The sequence below is a fragment of the Macaca fascicularis genome, chromosome 13 (assembly GCF_037993035.2).
Source record: "Macaca fascicularis isolate 582-1 chromosome 13, T2T-MFA8v1.1".
Classification (NCBI taxonomy): Eukaryota; Metazoa; Chordata; class Mammalia; order Primates; family Cercopithecidae; genus Macaca; species Macaca fascicularis.
This window is the reverse complement of record NC_088387.1, coordinates 12447413-12469259: the sequence shown is the minus strand read 5'-3', so window position 1 is coordinate 12469259 and position 21847 is coordinate 12447413. Positions and strand designations below refer to the sequence as shown.

General features: G+C 49.1%; 1 long non-coding RNA gene across 1 annotated transcript in view; it reads right to left on the bottom strand.

The window, feature by feature from the left end:
* The window catches only part of LOC135966763 (uncharacterized), a 91250-nt gene that overhangs the window by 53507 nt on the left and 15896 nt on the right, over nucleotides 1-21847 (bottom strand). The window lies entirely within an intron of this gene.

The window sequence follows — 21847 nt, the reverse complement described above, 5'->3', positions numbered from 1 at the left end:
AAAAGCATTGAGCACCACCCACTCCAACCAACCCAAGGAAACACATGGCAATCGTTATCATCTGATTTTGACACAATAAAGTTCTATTCTCCTCTTTAAACACAATGGTAAACACCTGCCATCAGTCCACAGAAACTGCCAGGACCCAGTAACACTGGACTATCAAGATTAATGGGCCACGTATGCAGGGTTCAGCTGCAGAAAGTGAAGACACCAAGAATGGTGTGTGCTCAAACCAGATTCCTTGCTTTCGGGGTGGAGGGGCTTCCCAGGAAGATCTAGTCCAGCGGGATGGTTTCCACTTCCACCGAGAGGAGGAAACAGAGGGTTTCCTGAGGGCACTGACAGGACTTGGGTCTCTGCCCCTTTGTCCTCTGTCTTATTATGGGATGAGGGTGGGCTGAAGGCAGGTTCTCCCTACATCTTCCGGGCAGGAGAGATGGAGCTGACAAGTGGACGATGGCTTTTCCAAAACATTCTCATGTTTATAACCTGTTATCAACCTGTTTTCCCTGGAGATCAGTGAAGCAGCATCATTGATTCTCTTCCATTAGGGACAACCCGGTGTTACGGGAGGCAGGAGACAGCATGCAAGCTGGGTCAGCCTCTGTGCTGTTCTGAGTCAGTCACTTGTGTCTGATCCTCAGCGTGCTCGTCTATCAAATGCGTGGCCCCACAGACCCAGTGACTTTCAACCAGAGTTCCATGGAGGTTGCCCAAGGACAGGGAGGGGGAAGAGGAGGGAGGCGGGGGGAAGAAGGGGAAGAGGGGGAAGAGGAGGAAGTGGAGGGAGGGGGAAGAGGGGGAAGTGGAGGGAGGGGGAAGAGGAGGAAGTGGAGGGAGGGGGAAGAGGAGGAAGAGGAGGGAGGGGGAAGAGGAGGAAGAGGAGGGAGGGGGAAGAGGAGGAAGAGGAGGGAGGGGGAAGAGGAGGAAGAGGAGGGAGGGGGAAGAGGAGGAAGAGGAGGGAGGAGGAAGAGGAGGAAGAGGAGGGAGGGGGAAGAGGAGGAAGAGGAGGGAGGGGGAAGAGGGGGAAGAGGGGGAAGAGGAAGGAGGGGGAAGAGGAGGGAGGGGGAAGAGGAGGAAGAGGAGGGGGAAGAAGAGGAAGAGGAGGGGGAAGAAGACGAAGAGAAGGGAAGAGGAAGAGAAGGGAAGAGGAAGAAGAGGGAGGAGGAAGGGGAGGAAGGAAGAAGGGAAGGGGAAGGAAGAAGGGAAGGGGAAGGAAGAAGTGGAAGGGGTGGAAGTGGAAGGGGCGGAAGGGGAGGGGGCGGAAGAGGAGTGTGGAGGGAGCAGTGTGCAGGGAGGAGTAGAAGGGGGGTTCTCTGAGGAGGAGGACCAAGTTTCTGAGGTGTCTTGGAGTCAGAGTTGGCAGTGGCTTGGGCTCTAGGCCCTCTCTTGCATAGTTTTAGGCTTTAACTATTTATATTTGTGGACTCTTTAAAAGATTTAATTTGAAGAAAACTGGAGTTGGGGATACCTTGCTTCTAAAACACAATTTCTCAAGCCTGAGACTAAGTGCTAGGAATTGCTCATTCTGTTACCATCATTTCCTCCTATTTAAAATCAGCTGCACACCCCCAATCTCCCTTCAGTGTAAACACCACGTTTTCCGAGGATCTCAAACGGCAGAGCGAGCAGCCCGTGACCCCGGCCGTGGGCACGAGGAGAGAAGAGCAGACGTGTGGTGAGGGCTACGGACGACATGAGAGGCAGAGGCCCGGCACCTCCCTGCACGGGCTGTGCTCCTCCAGGCCTAAAGGACACCCTCACCTCGGGTGAACAAGCGGCACAAACTATCAACACTTATTCCAAAAGAATAGGAAGAAAATTCAAACGAAGTTAACATAGTTATCCCAACACAACGCTGCAGCAGCCCAGAAACAAGAGGACCAGTGAGCCTGAGGTGGGTGATTCCAATAGCGGGACAGTGACGTTGGCATTAGGGCTTTTTGACAAAAAAAAAAAAAAAAAGAAGACACAAAATGTAACATGGGACACCCATTATTTCCTGCCAGTGGAAAGACACCCACAGGCCCCCAGATGCCAACGGCCCCCTGGGAACGAGCTCACGCAGCGCCTCGGGTCTTCACACAAGTCGGCACGTGGTGTCCTCAGCAACCCCGCCCATGACACACACACCACACTTGACTCCCTTACCTGAGGGTCCAGGGGAATGGCAGGAAGTTCTCGGAGGACCGGGCATCCTGTGAGGGCACTGCACGACTATGCACCTCAGAGGGGCCCCCGGGCAGGTGCTCTCTCTCCAAAGGATGAGCCGGATCCTGACCACACCCAGATCGCGCTAGCCTCCAAGCGGAGCGCCAACATCTCACGTCCAAAGGGATGCGCAGGTGCCTGCTGCGCGTGGAGCCCAAGCCCCTCCCAGAGCTCAGGACGAACCCAGTGTCCAAGCCTGGGGCCGTCACCAGCCAGGAGAGGCGTCCGGGTCACTTCCCAGCGATGGCAATGGGAAGTAACAACTCAGGCCCATCAGGGGCTTCCTCACTACGCGGGTGTTAGAAGTAGAGACAGAGGTTCAGGTCTAATGCCACAAACATCGACGGATCCCATGGAAATGCGGGCGCAGCCCCTCCATCCCAACAGCACTCCTAGCTGCTCCATTCTGCTCCCACACACACGTCCCCACCCAGCCAAGCCCCTTCTCCTTTTCCCCACTGGATTCATCAAATCACAACTTACTGTCCTTGGCAAATGTACCATTAATTTACTTACTGCCCAGTAGAAAAGCACACTTCTAGTTAACATGACACCCCCGCTATGATAGAACAAGCCACTCAGGCAATGGTGTTTCGTTACAGCAGCCTGAGCTACCTGAGATGACGATGCTCACCGTCCTACAGAAACGGCTACTCCCCTCTCCCAGAAAGAGGGGCTTAATTAAAATCCCTGTCTCTCCTCGCGGCCACCACAGATCTCACTCCCCCACCCCGTAAGCCAGCAGTTGCTAGGATTAAAGGAAACAGAGGATCGTTTTAGACCAGACCATCCATGTCGGTCCGAAGTCTGTAACTTTGCCCACTTCCATGGCGGCTATGTCACCGCATTCCCCATGCCAGCTCTGTGTGTGCACTGTGTAACAGGCTCTACACAGACTCCTCTAGCTGCCATCTAGCACAGCCATTTCCCCTTCTCCTTTGCAGGTTGTCCTTCGATATGCAACCCCCAACCTTTCTGCAACCCAAGGCCTTCCGATCCTGGCATTCGGGGTGAGCTCAGCCATGTACTGGAGTCCTCGACTCAGGTAACCCAGGCCAAAGGCGTTGGCACCAACGATCTACTGGCTGTGGGGTCTGCACAGTCACTAGCTGCCCCAGCCACATCAGGGCCCGGGAGGGGAAGCAGAGGAAGCTGTGAAACTTCCAACAGTCATACGGGAACAGGGGCCCCTGGGATGAGGAGGATGCCATGGAAGGAAATTCAGAGAAAGAAAGAGCCCCAAGGTTGGATGGGTCATGCCCAAAGCCTGCAATGCTGAATTTTCTAGGTTTCTGAACTCAATCACTGACCCACACAGCACGTGTTTCCTGAGTGCTGACCCCGCATGGCATTGGATATGGCAATAAAGTAGGAACCCCACTTCCCCCTTCCCCGACACATACACAGGGCCTCCGTCCTTATGGGAAATCAGGCCTGGGCGCCCAGCTGGCACCGTGAGCCTGGGAAGGGGGCCGATTCAGATGGACAGTGGGTGCAGCCTTGCCAAAGCCCAGCAGTCACCTGCACTGCCACAGCCAGGCTGAGTCCGGATCAGCCGCACAGAAACCTGACCCTCTCAAGGGCACGCCTGAGCTCATTAGGGACAGACACCGTCTCTTGCTTATCTCCAACACTTTCTCTGCATGTCTACTTACACACGGATGACACAGTCTCGGAAGCACAGTTATGATTCTGGAGACAGATCCCAGGCCTCCCCCTGCTCCTCTCCGTGGTGCCATTGATGGGGAGGGGCCGGTATGGCCGCGAGGCCACACACCCACAGTCACCCTGCCACGGAGACGCGGGCCTTCGACGGTTACTTCTGCCAAAGAACCCTGCTGCATCTTGGAGCACACCATGGTGGACGGGAAGCTCCACCCGGAGAAACAGCGATACTTCTCCCCAGAGCCAACGGAGGGCACCCCCCACCCTGCATTCAGCAGATTACTTACATTCTGGAAAACATCTGAATGAATGGGGAACACTAAAATGAAAAGGTCACGCTAGAAAGGTTAGAAGTCTGTGTGAAGTCTCAGGAGGTCCAAAGATTTCTGAACCAAGACTGCTGTGGTCAACAAGCTTACAGGGAAAGTTTCCACATGGGCCTTCAACAACCAACGCTCAGCAGGGAGGAGCCACGTTCTGCGCAGAACCTCAGAACCAGAACGTCGGACAGCACAAAGTCACAACAGAGCCAACAGCAACTGAAATACAGCGCTCTCCTAAGATGTGTGCGTTACCTGCAGAAAGTCACTACACATTAAGACGGGGGAAGAAAAGGATAAGGTTAGAAACAAATTTGAAGTAATTTCTGCATACAAAAAATTTCTACATCGACTGGCTTTCTTTCTGGGAGTAACAACTTTTACATGAGATGCACATCCCAGTTGGAAGGAGTTTGGGTTTTCCGTGGGCAGAGACAAGGGCTCTCCAAGAAATGTGAACCTTTTCTCAATCACTGAGCCGCGTACCCTGAGGCCACCCTGGCCTCCCTGATCACCTCCCTACTCTGCCTCCAGCCAGCTCCTCCCAGCACTCACCCTGCTGCTCCCAGAGCCTGCACTGGCCCAGGATCTCCTCTTCTACTGCTGTCAATCTTCCATTTTAGGGCAAATAAGTTGGAGACTAGAAAGTTATAAGACCCCTTGACTGTTTAAAAATTTGTCTTCTCAGAAAACAAAGAATACTAATTCTACTTTTATGGTTTAATGTGTTGCCGCCATCTGCATGTCGATGGATATGTGTTTTTATATATATTTTACTCAATATTTATAAAAGCATGCACTGTTGGCTACATTCAGTTTAATTATATTTGATGTAAGAAGATTTAATTTCAGTGAATTCAGGCACTCAAAATTTAAGCCCTCTGACATCTATTAATCAAATGGAAAAATGACAGGTAGATACTACAAAAATCAAGAAGTGTTTAATATAAATCCTGGACTTTTAGATATTTCCACAAATGTAATGTATACATTAGTACACGACTTTGAGCATTTTCACAACTCTCTGAACTCAAATTCTATTCTTAACTTTTATTGGTAAATCGACATCCATATGTGATTTTAAGCAGCTCAAACATCAGCTCTTAAAAACAACCAGAAATGCTGCGGGCAAATCCCACCGAGCAGCAAATAACGGAACTGCACCCAACAACCCAGGTACCTCCCCTGAGGCATCTGGAACTTGAGGATTACGAGCAGCCTTTGGTTTCTGAGGTGCCCAAGAGTGGGGACTCCCAACTCCCCAAGTCTAAGAAGGCCTCAGCGATAAGGACAACTGATCAAAAAGTCATCCCTTCCGGCTCCCTGCCATGGGCTCCTCCTTGCCTGCCCTCAGCCACGTGCTTACAGATCTCACTTCCTCTCTGTCCCGCAAAGCCTGACTCCTGATTCCACCCCTACTGCTTTCTGGGATGTGGCCATGGACGTCAACTGCACCTGTAAGGGGAGAAGCTGGTCAGGATACAGGATCCTGGCCATCCTGGCAGCGCTCAAGCTGATACTGTCACTTTGTAGTGAGTTACTTAATGCAAAGTTTTAACTTTGAATAATTTAGATATGTGTATTCTAACAGGGAAATTCTGAACGTAGAACACAGGCCACACCCTCACACAGATACTGTCTGGCCAGTACTCTTTTGTTTGCCTTTTCAATAGACGTTTTTAAAAGCAATTTTCGGTTCATAGCAAAATCAAGAGGAAAGTACAGAGAGTCCTCACGTATCTCCTTTCCCAGCACAGGCACAGCCTCCATCATTCTCCTGCCCTCGCCGGACCAGCATGTCTGTACGACCGACAGACCCGCATCAACATGGTACCACCACCCACAGTCCACAGCTCACACGAGGACTCGGCCTGCTGCTGCTCACTCTGTAGGTTTCACAGACGTGGAACGGCATGGATCCCCCATGAAAGCCCCACCTGGAGTTGTTTCCCACCCTACACATCCCCTATGCTCCTCCCATTCATCTCTCCCTTCCCCAACTCCTGGCAGCCGCTGACTGTCTCCACAGCTTTGCCTTTTACAGACTGTGCTGTGGTTGGACTCAGACAGCAGGCAGCCTGTCCAGATTGGAGACTCACTTAGCAACATGTGTTTAAGATCCTTCCGTGTCTTTTCATGGCTTAGGGGTCCAGTTCTTTTTAGTGGTGAGTAATATCCCAGTATCTGACATACCACAGTTTATCCATTCACCTACTGAAGGGCATCTTGGTTGCTTTCTAGTTTTGGCAATTACAAAGCTGCTGTCAACATCTGTGTACACATTTCTGCATGGAAGTAAACTTTCAGCTCCTCCGAGTAAACGTCCAGGACTGTGATTGCTCCTGTGGTCAGAGAGCTTAGTTCCAAGGAAAACCACCACGCTGCCTCCCACAGCCGCTGTCCCACTTCCCCCAGTGATGAGTGAGGGTCCTGATGCTCACACACCCACCAGCACGTGGTGGTGTCGGAGTTTGCATTTTGGTCAGGCTAATGGGTGTACTCTGACGCCTCACCCTATGACATAAGACGTGGGCCATCTGTTCACGTGTAGATTTGTCATCTGTGTATCTTCTTTGTTGGGGTATCTGTCCAGGTCTTTGGTCCATTTTTAATCAGGTTATTCATTTTCTTGTTGAGTTTTGAGAGTTCCTCGCACGGTTTGGATAACAGCCTTTATCAGATGAGTGTTTTACAGATATGTTCTCCGCGTCTGTGGCCTGCCCTCTCATGCTCCTGAGACACTATGTTTTTTATTATTAAAAACACTTTAGACAGAAGATGGACCTCCCAGCCCACCACGGTTCTTATTTTGGCTGTGGTCACCACCCTCCCAGCCCTGGTTCCCACCTTTCCACGATCTGCTGGTCCTATGGGTGTCAATCCATACTAAGTCCCTAACATATCTCCAATGATGACAACGTCCAAGCAGGCAGTTTGCAGGTAGGAAGGAGCTGATGGAGGCCGGAGACGAGTGTGAAGGCCAGTAGATTCATCCCTCGGGGACTGGCAGGCCTCTCAGATGTCCCCCTGGGTCACCTCCCAAATGAAGTACCTGCTTTGGCTGTGAGCGGAAGCAGGACCTGGCCCAGATCTCAGTATATTTGACCTGGCACGGCATTTACAGGTGAGCCTCTGTAACCAGAAACTCTATTCTCTGGGGAGAATGCATTTTCATTATGAAGGCTTTTAGGTTTTTAATTAAGAAACCAAAGAGCAGTGCCTGGAGTGAGGATGCAGGGACTCTGGGTGACCGACACACTCGTTCGCACCTGGCGCAAAGGACCCTGGAGTGAGGGTGCAGTGCCTGCTCTGAGTCACCAGCACACTCATCATTTCTACATAAAGAACCCTGTGAGTCTGTCCCAGGGCTTTTTAGCCTACACCTAAAAATTCGCAGCTCAGGAAACCCTAATCATTTTAGGAACCTGAGAGGTGGGCCAAGGGTATCTCACAGAGTTTGGTGCTGGCTGTGGGATCAGCAAAGGGCGACTGGGGCTTCCCACAAGCACTTCCGGGAGGCCATGCACTGGCCCGAGGCTAGTTCCGCCTCCTATCCTCTGTTCTCATGCCCAGCCGTGAGGGGAGCCCCCTGCTTCAGGAGCAGTCCCTGGCTCCAGGCCCTAACGTCCATGTCCAGGCCCCTGGTAGGGCAGCTTCTACCCCAGGGAGGCTGGGACTGGAGATAACCTGGAGCTCTAGGCAATCCTGGCACCCACGTGCTTCCCGAAGTGGCTGCAGACAAACTCCTGCTTCCAAAATCTGGCACGGGCTGTGTGAGGCCTGGAACGCGGGAGGCTCATTTCGCAGGGTCCCCGCTCACATACAAAAGCAAGGCTAAGGGCAGGTAACTTATTTAATTACCCTCTCATGGTTATCAAGTCAAGTCATAGTCACTTAGACCTATGTGTGACTAGAAGTATACACATTATGCAAGTGTATGTAAATGTGAATACAGACACGCTTATTTTTTTATATATACCTTACGTATATGTATACACGTGCATATGTATAAAACATGGATGAAAAAACCATAGTTAATATTTCAAATCTCAGTCACAAAGATCTCAGAAGCAAATTATTATCCTTAAATTCTAAACAAAGACGTAACGTTTTACATACTTACAAACAAAACATTCTCTATTAGCATTTTATTTTAAAAGCTAAGAATGCATTGCACTCTCTCAATCTCTACTTTGAACTCAGCTCACAAAGGCCCCTGTACCAAGGCCTCTGTACCGCCGCAAGGACGGCGGTGGTCACACCTGTGGCCATTTATCCTCCCTGCATCTAGCTTCTCTTCCTGAGGCAACGGCACCTCTGAAGTCACAGTCTGGCCTCCCAACTCTCCCCGCTGCCGGGCTTCTTAGCGTGTAGCTCTGCTGCACACACCTCAGCAAACACTGCTGATTAGCCAGAATCACCCAGAAATCTCTTAACCTTGATTCTGGCTGCTTTTGTAATTTGTAATATTTGTACTTCTGGTGTGATTTGAGGAACAACACATTTTAAAACTAGAGAAGATGTGGTTTTTATTCTCTCCTTTCTACTTGCAACCTTGAAAATTCAAGTAGCAGCAAGGGTTTGTTGAAAGTAACTTCCACCAAATAGAACCTATTCCAAATGTACTACAGAGCGTCAAATAACCACATAGATGTAAAATAGACATGCAGACACAGATAACAAATCCAATAGTTAAACCAAATTGAGAAATGCTTGCCAGTTTGATAGGACTTCTAAAACTTGACAAAAGTGTTGGCTAAGAGATACAAGATGTTATGAGATGAGTGAGATGCTTGGCCTAGAACCACAGGCTCTCTCCTCTTTACAGCAGAAAATCCATAAGGAAGTCAAATCTGAAAGAACCAGGTACCGTTGAACGGCACACTCAGCCATGCTTCCCCATCCCTGGGCCAGCTGCGGTGAGTGCAGCCAGTGCTTCACCAACATCCTTTACCCTTTACTCCCAGGCTCCCTGCCATTATGTAGATTAGGTAAACCATGGCCACTCTCACCTTAAGCCTCCCCCGCCAGCATGGCAATCACCCATTCCCAACCACAACAAGGACAGCCGTGTCCCTGGGAATGCAGAGCAGGGGTCGGTAAGGAACCTGGATCCCTAAATACCTCATGGAGCAGTCACTAGCCTGGAACATCCTCCCTGACGGGTTTGCAAGAGAGAAAAACTCCTTGGTTCCTCAAGCAACAATATTACAGAGTCTCAGGTCACAGCATCCTTACCTACCCTCGTAAGGAACCGTTTATGCTCATCAAGACATGAGAACAAAACTGCAGTAGCACAGTCACACTCACCCAGAATGCAGACCACCTGCTGTTCACATTCATGAGTTGTGAGCCAGCCACGTGGCCTGGACAGCTTACTTAGCCACTGAAATTACATCATCTAAGATTTTGTGGCAGTTACTTTGATAAATTATCCCTCCTGCTATGAAAAGTAAGGTTTGGCATTTTTTTTTTTTTTTTTTTTGAGTCGGAGTCTCCTGTGTCACCCAGGCCAGAGTGCAGTATTACAATCATGGCTTATCGCGGCCTTGACCTTCTGGCTCAAGCAATCCTCCCGCCTCAGCCTTCCAAGTAGCTGGGACCCACAGGCGAGTTTGATTTCTTTGCTAACGAATTCCTAATTCACCTTGCAGCGGGCCTGTCAGGGCCATATGCCCGGACATCCACCTTGCCGACCGGCCCTGTGGTCTCTAAGGTGGATGCACTCCGGTTGCCCGGGCTCTGCACGCGATGCTGAGTCTCCAAGTCTACCGCTGTATAAGGGACTGACAGCCCTGAGCGTCTCGACGTGCCACCGTGAGCTGGGCTTTATTCCACAGGGCGACTCTGCTTCCCGTGACGAGATGCAGCACGTGAGCACAGATGAAAGGGTATCAGCAACTAACCCATTCCCCAGGTGCTAAGCAGAGGACCAAGAGTTTAGTTCCTTACTTACTTGCTCCGAGCTTGATTCAAAACAGCTTTCTGGGATCCTGGGGACAAACATCTCTAACTGGTGAGAATCCTGGCTTTAGTAACGGAAGAATCACCTAATGCCCATTTTGTAACTGCTGTTCTCATCAGAACTTGAGGTCGAAGGGTAAAATAAAAGGGGGGCCAAGATCTTGACACCCCAGTTTGCACAAGGCTAACCAGCGTGCTTCAGGGGTGAAAGGAGTAGGATTTTTAAAGTGCTGAGTTTTAAAAACATGGCTGTAGGCTGGGTGCACTGCCTCACGTATCTAAGCCCAGCACTTTGGGAGGCCGAGATGGGAGGATTGCTTGAGGCCACGAGTTCAAGACTAGCTTGAGTAACACAGCAACACTCTATCTCTTTGAAAAGAAAAAAATGTTATTAAAATAGTAATAAAAAGGTTAATACAATAAATTACTGTATCAACATGGCACCCCCCTGCTGTCAGACGAGGTGCACTCTCTGTGGCTACTATGAGGTCTGGAGAGAAATGTAACCGGCATCATAGGGAACGTGGACCCCAAAGCTCCATGGCACTACTCCTATACAGTCTGTTAACCAGCATGAAGTCTCCTCCACAATCAGAAGCCCCACGCTGGGACCCTGCCGGCAGCCCCAACTGGACAGAATGGCCTCGTGAATGTCCCTTCCCGCCACAAGCTGCAGATCCTGAGCCAGTCCTGGCTGTGACTGAGGCTGCGCATAAACGTCTGCGCCCAACAGCTCACCTTTGTACATGACACGCCCAGTCCACCTCATTTCAAATGTTACGCTTGCCCCAAGGCGAACATGGATGTTACAGGTTAACTCACTGCATGTGTGCTAGACTTTCCCTATAAGTGTTCAGACATTGCACGAACCAGATGAACAAATCCCACTTTCCCTGTAAACGTTCCGACATTCCATGAGCCCGATGAACACACACAGCCAACAAACCCCGGAACGTGTAACGCCGCGGCCTCCTCCCCTCCTGAGGGGCACGTGCTTACAGCTCCCCCGAGATCACATTTCCCAAAGCACAGAGTGTTACTCGGAAAAGAAAATCTCCTTTTTCCTTCCTCTGTACATCTCGTGGTCATGTTAACAACTATTGCTACAAATGCAGAGAAACGAGGTATCATCTGTGCCGGTCACCGAATTCCTAGCACCAAAGCTTCAGGGTTCAGGTGAAGTTTCTATCACCCTAAAGCCATCTCTGGAGATGAAGGCCGAACTGGGGAAAGGCTGTGTCACCGCAAATCCACACCACGGGGCCCTCTGCAGTTGTGTGTAAGGAACTCTTGGCCTGTCCTGGGGTTTGGGGAGATCAGGATGCAAGCAGATACTGTACGCTCTGCCACGGGACCGTGAAGTCTGAGAAACCTCAGAGGAACACAGAGACAAATGGCTGCACGAGTCCCACAGGCCGAGCCTCGATGGGCACCAGTGTCAAGAACACAGACACGCCAGGAGGGGCAGCTGATGCAGGCAACGCCTGCAACCCCAGCACGCGGCAGCGTACGAGAGGGGGGTCTCTGGCCAGGCTCCACCACAACTGCCATATTCTGTAGCAAAATTTTAATCATAGGTTGTAAGTAGTTATAACTCTAACTTGTTTTACAGATAAACAGAACACAGGGTACCAACAGACTCCAAAGTACTTCGCCTAGAACCAAGTCTAGAATGCAGATGGCTGCTGCTCCGAGTGTGATGAGTCCCCTGTAGTGCCATAAATCCTAGATCTAGGTGACTAAGTGCTCTGCCTAGACCAGATGGCACCCTGAGACTCTGAGGGCACCCTCTCTCCCCAGGCCAGTCCATCAGCCCCGGCAGAAGCTTCTAGAGTAAGAAACTGTGGATTTGTATTGGACAGATGTAAACCAGGCCAAGTCACAGGGACTCATCCTGGAAGCCCGTCCGTTTACCCACTCATGCCCTGGAGAGCCCTGCCCCCATCTCCACATCCGCAGTCACGCTGAACCACAAGAACTGGCTTCTAGGCCCTCAAGCCACTCCCTCTCGCCCCCGGACCGACCCATCTAAAACCGTGAGGCCCAGAGGAGCCTTAACAGGTGGTCCCAGCAGAACTGGCCTCTGCATGTATTGATACTTTGTGTGTGTGTGTGTGTGTGTGTGTGTGTGTGTGTTGGGGGGGGGTGGTGGTTCTTGTTCTGTCACTCAGGCACAGTGAACCATAAGTATAGTGGTGCTATCAGGGTTCACTGCAGCCTCAACCTGCCAGGCTTGGGTGATCCTCCAGCCTCAGCTTCCCGAGTAGCTGGGACCACAGGTGCACATCACCACTCCTATTTAATTTTTTGTAGAGTCAGGGTCTCGCTATGTTGCTCAGGCTGGTCTCGAATTCCTGGGCTCAAAAGTGAACTGCCCACCTCAGCCTCCCAAGGTGCTGGGATGACAGGTGTGAGCCACTATGCCCAGCCTAGAATTGGTTTTTCTTAAACCTGAGTTTGACACATGAACCCCACTTACATAGATATCAGCACACTCTCACAGCTCGAGGGTTTTTCTGAATCCTGATTCTGTCCGTTCAAAGGTCAATATCTAAGATAGGGTCAGAACTGACCCTCCCTCAGTGAAGCCTAAGGGCAAATGCAGCAGCATCTCAGTGTATGAGGAGACAAAGTAAGAAGGGTGGAAAATACACACTGAAATTCTAGTGTTAGAATCATAATCACCAACACTTTAAGAGGTAATCTGCTTTCCAAAACATGTAGTTGCTGGATTAACTCCAATGTCACCAGATTCCACAGGCAGGAGCTCAGAGGGGCACAGCTTTCTAAGGCCGCACAGCCCAGGGCAGAGTAACAGCCTCGGGGCAAAGCAAACTAAACAAAGGCTTGGTTCTCTCAAGGATGAAGGTGCTCAAGTCCTTCCAAATAGATTCTTCTTCTAAGTAAGTTAGATGCCTCCTACAACACTGTTTAGAGTGCCAGTGTGTTCAGAAACATGCGGTTGAAAATACATCTCAGGACCCCAAAATCACTAAGCTAAAGGGACGTCAACGTGAGGAACAGCTTAGGGCAAACCTACCTCCCATGCTCTTCCGAACAGAGACAGCTACTGGGGGAGAAGAAAAAAAGCCATGTACCTCCCTCACAACCGATCCACAAGGAAATTCCTCATGACAGAGGAGAGAACCCAAAGTCACCATCTGCACACGGAGATAAATGCGGATCTGACTGCTTCCTCTGGAAAGGTTCACCAGAAACGCTTTTGTCTGATCTACCTGTGACCTGGAAACCCCTCCCCGCTTCGAGCCGTCCCTCCCTTCCTGGACCAAACCAACGTACATCTCACATATATTGTTGTCTCACATCTCCCTAAAATGTGTAAGACCAAGTTGTGCCCCAAACACCTTGGGCACGTGTCCAGGACCTCCTGAGGCTGTCGCAGTGTGTCCTCAACCCCTCGTGAGGCTGTGTCTTTAACCTTGGGAAAAGGAACTCTCTATGGGCCGAGAACCCTCTCAGAGATCCTTCTGGTTTACAGGAAGCATTCTCTCCTGCGAGTATAACGATGAAATCATGTGGAATTACAAAGTGCCACTTTAGTAAAGGCCAAAGGAATTAGGGTTCAGTGTGCTTAAAAAACAAACAAAAACAAGTAACGTTCTGTCAATGGACCATGACGGCCACACCCCCTTTTGCAGTGAAGATGTCAACTGGGACGAGAAGCCCCTCCTGCGGATGCAGCAAAGGCTACCCTCTGACCCCACTTCTCAGAGTCTAGGTTCCCACTGCTCAGGGAAAAGCAAACCTAGCTTCACGGGGCTCGGGCCTCCAAACCCAACTCCCACCCATGCTGGAGAATCACCCCCAGGGACTAGCGAAATGGCAGGTGCAACTCTCACCTCATCCCCTTAAAGGGGAAAAGGCACCTTCCCGCTCCTCTTCCTGCTGGTGGGAACAGGGGCAAGAGCTGGAGGAGCAGGAGCTGGAGGAGCAGGAGCTGGAGGGGCAGGAGCTGGAGGGGCAGGAGCTGGAGGGGCAGGAGTCGGGCGGCAGGAGGGAAGCAGCCTGGGTCCCTGCTAGTCACAGATGGCAAATGCCAACCATTCCCGACCTTCACTTTGAAAAGAAATCCTTCTCTTTTGTCAGGTCCCTGGTTAGAAGTTTGCACCCATTCCTTTAAAACAAAACAAAAACAAAAACAAAAACAAACATGAAAAAAACCTCAGATACAAAATGGGTGTCTTCCTGACAATATTTCAATTATCTGGAGGCCTTGGGTCAAATGACGGCAAAATAGGAATCTGAACAGTGTTATTCAGGAAACTATCCTCCACAGCCCCATCTACCCTCCCAGGCTCTCACCTTATGGTGTTTGTCTGCTAGATGATTAACAATAATTGGTTTTAAAAACTAGGTGTACAGAACAGACAAAAGTCAGCTCGGGTTGAGGGGAAGCAGGATAAGACCCCCTTCCCCGCAGGACGGTGGAGGAGGAACCTTCAGCACCTGGGTTTTCAGGATGCTGGATGTCTGAGAGCATCTCTCACAGCTCAAGTACGGCCAGACCCTCCTCTGACACAGCCTATTCAGGCGAAGGTGGCACCTGCCCTAGAGATCCACAGCCCTGCGCGGGGCTTAACTGGAGCTGAACTTTCCTCCCTTGGTAAGAGTCAGGGCCAGGGGTGGGGAGAGGAGAGAAGTAGCAGGCCTGAGGGGCACTGTGGAAACTCCATGCCACGCTAACTCTCGTTTGACGTGCTCCGGCCAAAGCCACGCTTCTCGGAGGGCATTTCCCTTCACACATCCGGAAATCATCAACGTCTAGTCTCCCCACAGAACAGATCCTTCCCCAGGAGGCAGACACTTGGCTGTAACACGGGGTAATGAGTGGCGCGCCTTCGTGCCCATTCTGTAATGTTTCCCGTTACCTATTTTACCTTAAGCGACAAATGATTCCCGTTTACACGGGACACAGTGACACAGACAGCAAAACACATGAGATTCAGTGTGATCCCACACCCGTCACTGCTGACCTCAAGTTCTTTGTTCGTTTTGCTTCTAGAGTTTGTACTCTCTCCCGGGGTTCCAGGCCTGTGGATTCAACCAATCATAGATCAAGAATATTTTTTAATGTGTTTGTACTAAGCATTCAGAATTTATTATTCATTAAACAACTACTCCCATGGCATGTCCATGGTATAGCTGTTATGAGCAACCCTGACTTGACTGTCTGCAGGAGGATGTGCGTATGTCATATGCAAACACGATGCCATTTTAGAGCAGGGACCTCAACACCCACAGACCTCGGATTCCATAGGCAGTCCTGCAGTCCACCCCCATGGGCACTGTGGAATGCCTATAATAGAAAATGTGGAGGTTTTAAATAGTTATGCACTAAATCTAATCTTTTGTTAAGAAATTACTATGTATCGTGTGTATTATTTGGAAGTCCTTCATGGCCCAGAGACTTGACATGTTCTTATCTTTTTGTCCACTGATCATTTCAGTAAGCTTATTGAACACAAATCAATTTTACAATTAAATTCTTACAGGAATCACACTCAATCTGTAAGTTGCTTTGGTTTTTAAAGGGAAATAACCAATAGTTTTGCAAACCAGCTATATCATAGAATAACAGGACAAAGCAGCCCCATGACATGCCAAAACATAAGGTTTCAAATCTAACCAGTATAAAACACGTTACAAACCCCTCAATATGAAAACGTTTCACACCACAACAGATATTCCAGAAAAAAACAAGATATTCAAAAAAGGCCTTTGCAGAAAAGCACTTTCCCCTTCATTTTTCACACGGTTTCCAGAAGCTTGTGTTTGGCAATGACCATGAACCAGAAGTAGCGTCCGCTGCAACTACTGCTACCGCAACACAGAATATTAAGGCAAAAAAGGAGAACACATTGATGAGAACAGGTAGAGTGTTATACAAATAAGTGTGTTCTAAAGTCAACAATGTTCAAATTCTAGGTCTCCCGCAGACACTAGACGGTAACCGCCAAAGCTTATGTACTTGACAACGTTCAAGGAGACCAAGTTCAGAGCTGTCACAAGGCAGCACCATCCTCATGCAATTATCTCAGGCGGGTTTGAGAGCAAGTGCCCCCGGCACAGCAGGAAAGCTGCCCAGCCCAGCACTTCCTGAGGTCACAGACCTTCGCCCTCCCATGTCTTCAATACGTCCTTCACACTGGGAACCAGACAGCAAAAAATAAAACACTTCCTCAAATCTCAAGACAGTCTTTAGAGCTCTTTTCCTTGCCCTTTCTCTTACTGAAAAAGCTTATTTTGTAAGCAATCTGTAGTGCTTACCAGAGCTGGGGAGGAAGGAGAGCTAGTGTTTGGTAGATAGAGTTTCAAGCGTGAGGAGACCAGGAAGTTCTGGAGATGGATGGCGGTGATCGCGGCACGACAGTGTGAACACACTTAATGCCACCAAACCATACACTTAAAAATAGAGTGCTATGTAATTTTACCACAATCAAAAGACTAACTGAGAAAAGCCATCTATAATTACTGTCACTTCTAATATCTTACATCCTGTAAGTTTCATTTGCTTTTGGAAATCCTCAGAGCAATCATGAAAAACTAGTACCCTGTCATCTCTGAAACGCAGGCAAAGTCGTTCAAGGGTTTTGATTATAGGAAAGTAGCTGGAAAGCAAAGCGCCCGTTAGACACGGCAGCCGTGGTAGGACAAACACATGGTAGGAAGGTGGTGGTCATGCTACACACAGATGGGAAGGGTTTGGGGAGCCAGAGCACCCGATGCTCGGGAGGCACCTGGGCAGGAGCTGAGAATGAACCAAACACGTTCGATCACGCAACATTCACGGACCCTGAGTCCAGCCACCGCCGCTGACATCCACTGTGGCTGGGGTGTCCTCTGCCACAGAGATACACACCCTGCCAAGGATACTGTACAGATTAAATGTCAAAGCACAGACACGCTCAGGTCCAGCTGTTCAGATAGAAGCAAACACAACACATTTCCCAGATACCAGCAGCAAGACTCTCCACCTGACTGCGTTCGGAATAACGATCTTCTTTGCCAGGGCTGAGCCATGCTTCCCTCTCGCCTGTCCTCTGCCTTCACCAGCTTCATGCGCGTTTCCGGGCAAGTGTTTGTGCAGGTGCTATCACTTATTTCTACAGCGAGAATATACACAGACACCACACAGAAATGGGCGACCCCGTTAGGAGCTGTGCAGGGACATCTAACTCATCAGATGTGCCAAATTCCTGTTGCCATGGAAATTAAACTAACTAAACTAACGTTTCTATGGCCTCATCTCTTACTGCACCACTAAAGATCATCCGGGTAACAGGAATGTGTCTCTGCATAGCCTTCAGCTCACGTTTACATGTCGTTTTTCCCTGAACATGGTTATGTGAGATAGAAATCAGTAAGATGGGGTGTAACATCTAGTATAGGATCGTTGTGTCTCCTAGGCTCACACACTTCCTTTAAGATCCTCAGAAAATGAAGTTTAACTCTGGGGACGTGAGTTACATAGTAACTTGTTTTGGATACTGTCTCTTTCACAATCCAAATATCAACACCAAAGAAGTTCTTGAGTTCCTTTTGAAATTGAAAGGAATTTACAAACCATAAAAGCCCCCAATATGAAAGGATACAATTCAGTCTTTTTAGCATATTCTCAAAGCTGTACATCAACCACTAGTATGTAATTTCGGGACTTTTTCACCACGGGCCGAAGAAACCTTGAACCCATTAAGAGTCAGCACCTGCTCCTTCCTTCCACCAGCCCCTGGCAATCGGCAGCCGACTTCCGTTTCTCTGGATTTGCCCATTCTGGACACCTGTTGTGAGGAGAATCGTACAGTGCGTGACCTTCGGTGCTGACATCTTTCACGTCCAAGGAGAGTGGAATCTCACAGTGAGTGACCTGTTGACAGATACGTGGACTCTTTCTACTACTACGAATAATGCAGCTATGAAGACTCTTGCATAAGATTTTTTTGGCAAAAATATTTTCAATTTTCTTGGGTGTATGCCTAGGAGTGAAATTGCTGGGTTGTACGGTGATTTCATGCTTCACTTTTCTGAGAAACTGCCAGACTTTTCCAAATCAACTGTACCATTTTACTTCCCCTCCCACTAGCAATATATCAAGATTTCAGTTTTCCCAAATTCACCACCATGTCACTGTCCAATACTGGGGTTTTACCCATCGTGGTGTCTCACGGTAGTTTTGATTTCCATTTCTAAGATGATGAATTCTGCTAAACATCTCATGTGCTTTTTAAGGCATTTATATGTCTTTCTTTGGAGAATGTCTATTCAAATCCCTTGTCCATTTTTAAATTGGATTTTTACTAAGAGCTTTTAAATATATTCATGATATCAGGTCCTTATCATGATAATGTATCCTGTTCTGTGGGTTGTCTTTTTACTTTAAGAGTATCCTCTGAAATGAACATTTTTAATTTTGATCCCGTCTTTTTCCCTTCAGTTGCTTGTTACAGCTTTAGACGTCTCAGCCAAGGAAACATTGCCTAATCCAACGTTAGCAGTTTCACCAGGATTCTTCCCTAAAGGTGTCATGGGCTGAACTGTCCCCCCTTCTCAAGATTCCCATGTTAAAGTCACAACCCCGGAAACTCAAAATGTCACTGTACCTAAGTGTACAGGGCCTTTAACTTGGAAATTTAGGTCACATAAGATCTTGAGAGTAGGCCCTGATCCAGTATGACTGGTATTCTTTTGAGAGAATTTAGACACAGTCCTCAGTGCTACATGCACATAAGAGAAACCTGTGAGGACACAGAGAGGATGCCGTCTACACAGCACGGGGTGAGGCCCCAGAGAATCCAACACTGGCCGCACCTTGATCCCAGGCTTCCAGTCTCCAGATAAAAGGAAATAAGATGCTGTTGTTTAAGCCGCACGGTCTGTGGTGTCCATTATGGTACCCAGCAGACTGACAGAATGGGTCTCACAGTCGACTCCTTACGCTGGATCCATTTTGAGCTTTGCGTGTAGGGTGAGGAAGGGTCCAGTCCATCCTTTTCCATGTGGATACCCTAGTTGTCCCAGCACCATTGAGTTGTGAAAGGAAAAAAGTAAAGCAACCCTTACCGTCCTTTCTCCATCAACAGATTAGAAGATACACTGAAAAATCGTGGACAATTTTCTCAGTTTAAGCCAGTAGTTTTCAAATTTTTGGGTCTCAGGAACCCTTTGCACTTTATTCAAGATCACAAAAAAGCTTTCTCATCAGGCCGGGAGTGGTGGCTGCTCACGCCTGTAATCCCAGCACTTTGGGAGGCAGAGGCAAGTGGATCACTTGAGGTCAGGAGTTCAAGACTGGGCTGGCCAACATGGCGAAACCCCATCTCTACTAAAATACAAAAATTAGCCTGGCATGGTGGCGAACACCTGTAGTACCAGCTACTAGGGAGGCTGAGGCACAAGAATCACTTGAACTCAGGAGACAGAGGTTGAAGTGAGCTAAGGTCACACCACTACACTCCAGCCTGGGTGGCAGAGTAAGAATCTGTCTCAAAAAAAAAAAAAAAAAAAAAAAAAAAAAAGGTAACAATTTAGTTTAGTTTATTTTACAACGATAAAGTCATTACATCTTAAGACAGTCTTCAAGAAGAAACCATTTTCCAAACTAAGTAGCAGCGTGGCAACAGTTTGTACTGCTGTGAAAACACCTAACATCTCTGCACCTCAGACAGCAGGGTTCTCATGCCTGCATCTGCGTTCAGTGGGCTAGAGAGCCGTGGCTGAAGTTTATGAAAGAAGTCCGACCCCACGCTGATATACAAGTAGGAAGCAGTATTTTCATTGTGTTTTCAGATCATTTTAGGTATTCTCTGTTGCCAAATGTAACAAGTGGCACTTCCGTACAGGCTGTCTGCAACGCAGAGACTGCGCTCTGGTCGACGGGCCTTTCCGCCCCAATTCCTTCTGAGTCAACTGGTCCGTCCTGCACTTGAATGGCTTTTACCAGCACACGATTTTGTAATCACACATTGGTTAGAAAACACTGGTTCAGAATTATGAGCAACTTCCACATTTCGTTCTATATCAAAAAACAAACAAAAACACATCAATATCACCATTGATCACATGAGAAAGTGGTGGACACAAAATTTTTATATTTTAATACTCATTGGAAAGCTCAAATGTCTATCATTGGGAATAATGTAAGGTACTTTCCTTGAGATGAAAGTCATTTTGTTCATTTTTCAGGCCACACCTGCAAATACCTCCATCTGAAGTGGCATCGTTTGCAAGTCATTCTTTCTATAAAGGCGACCGTTAGTGGAAGAAGTGGTTCTGCAGGTTCATAGCTCAGAGGCACCAGTGCTCTCTCAAGATAACCATAAAATCCGCAGAAGACGCACCTGTGCACACTTCCTGTTTCTCACTCAGAACATTCCAGAAGGAACCCTGAATCCCGATGCCGCAGTGGGACTGAAGTTTGCTCTCACCCACACAATAAACCCAGCGAACTCCCCCAGCCCCCACCCTGAGGCCACAGCCTTGGTCCTCTGTCTGGTCTAGGAGGGCTCCTGCAGCTCCAGCCTAACAGGGGAAAGCAGGCACCCACATGTCAGAAAGCCCTCCCAAAGCCCGGCGAGCACTTCTGCTTATGTGCCAGCTAAGTGCGTTTGAGACGGATACAACCAGCTGTACAGCAGGCAGCGAGGTACCCAGCAAATACTCAGGGTTCATGTTACTGAGGAAGGAAGGTGAACAGCGAGATACCCAGCAAGTACTCAGGGCTCACGTTATGGATGAGGAAGCCAGGCAGATAATGAGGTACCCAGCAGGGTTCACGTTTCCGAGGAGGAAAGGAGGGTGAAGACAAGGGGGATGGAACAGCCTGTCATAAGCTTTAGCATTTACAAGGCTCACTGAAGATTATCCGATTTGATCTTAACAGCTCACAAGATAGGCAGAGGCACGGCTCTTTCACTTCATAAAGAGATCCCGAGAACTGATGATGACCACGTGCTCTTCCCACAGGCTCCCAGAAATCATTCTCAAATCATCTCTCAGTTGTATACATGTGATAGTATCTCAGTCACGTCCCCTCTCTGCAGGGGAATTTTAATGCCGCCCTGCTGTTGCTTCGCACCCCTGCCCTCTCCTGCATTTCAGCCATGCCCACCATCCATGGGGAGTCCGCACCACCCCAACCCCGCTGCTGCTGAGTGCTTGGATCACCCTTATCTTTCATTTCCACCTACAGGGACCTGTTCTTCCTTCAAAGGCAGCTCAAACTCTCTCATTGTGTGAAGCCTTTTCCAGCCATCACAACCGTCATGTGTAAAATCAGTCTGTGGAATGCTTCATTCAGGAGGTACTTATGTTGACTCATCGGCTGTGATCAGGACCAAATTCTGAGCAAACCAGGTGGTCCCCGCTCCCCAGCTCTGCTCCAGTGCACTTAAAACAAGGATTCCTGGAAGTACCTTTTTAGCCCAATTCACGCATGAGTCTGCCCCACACCCTACAGAAAAGCCCTGGTGGTCGGCGGTCAGGGCTCGGGGCCCCCAGGTGGGTAAGGAGAACTTAGTGCCCTCTCTGGACTTGTCGCTCAGAGACCCGTGGCTGGAAGGGAAGAAACTTGCATCCTGTGAAACATCCAGGCCCCGAGACCCACTCAGGAGCAGAAAATGGGGAAAGAGCCTCGAACACACCCACGGGAGGGTAGACAGCAGGAGCCA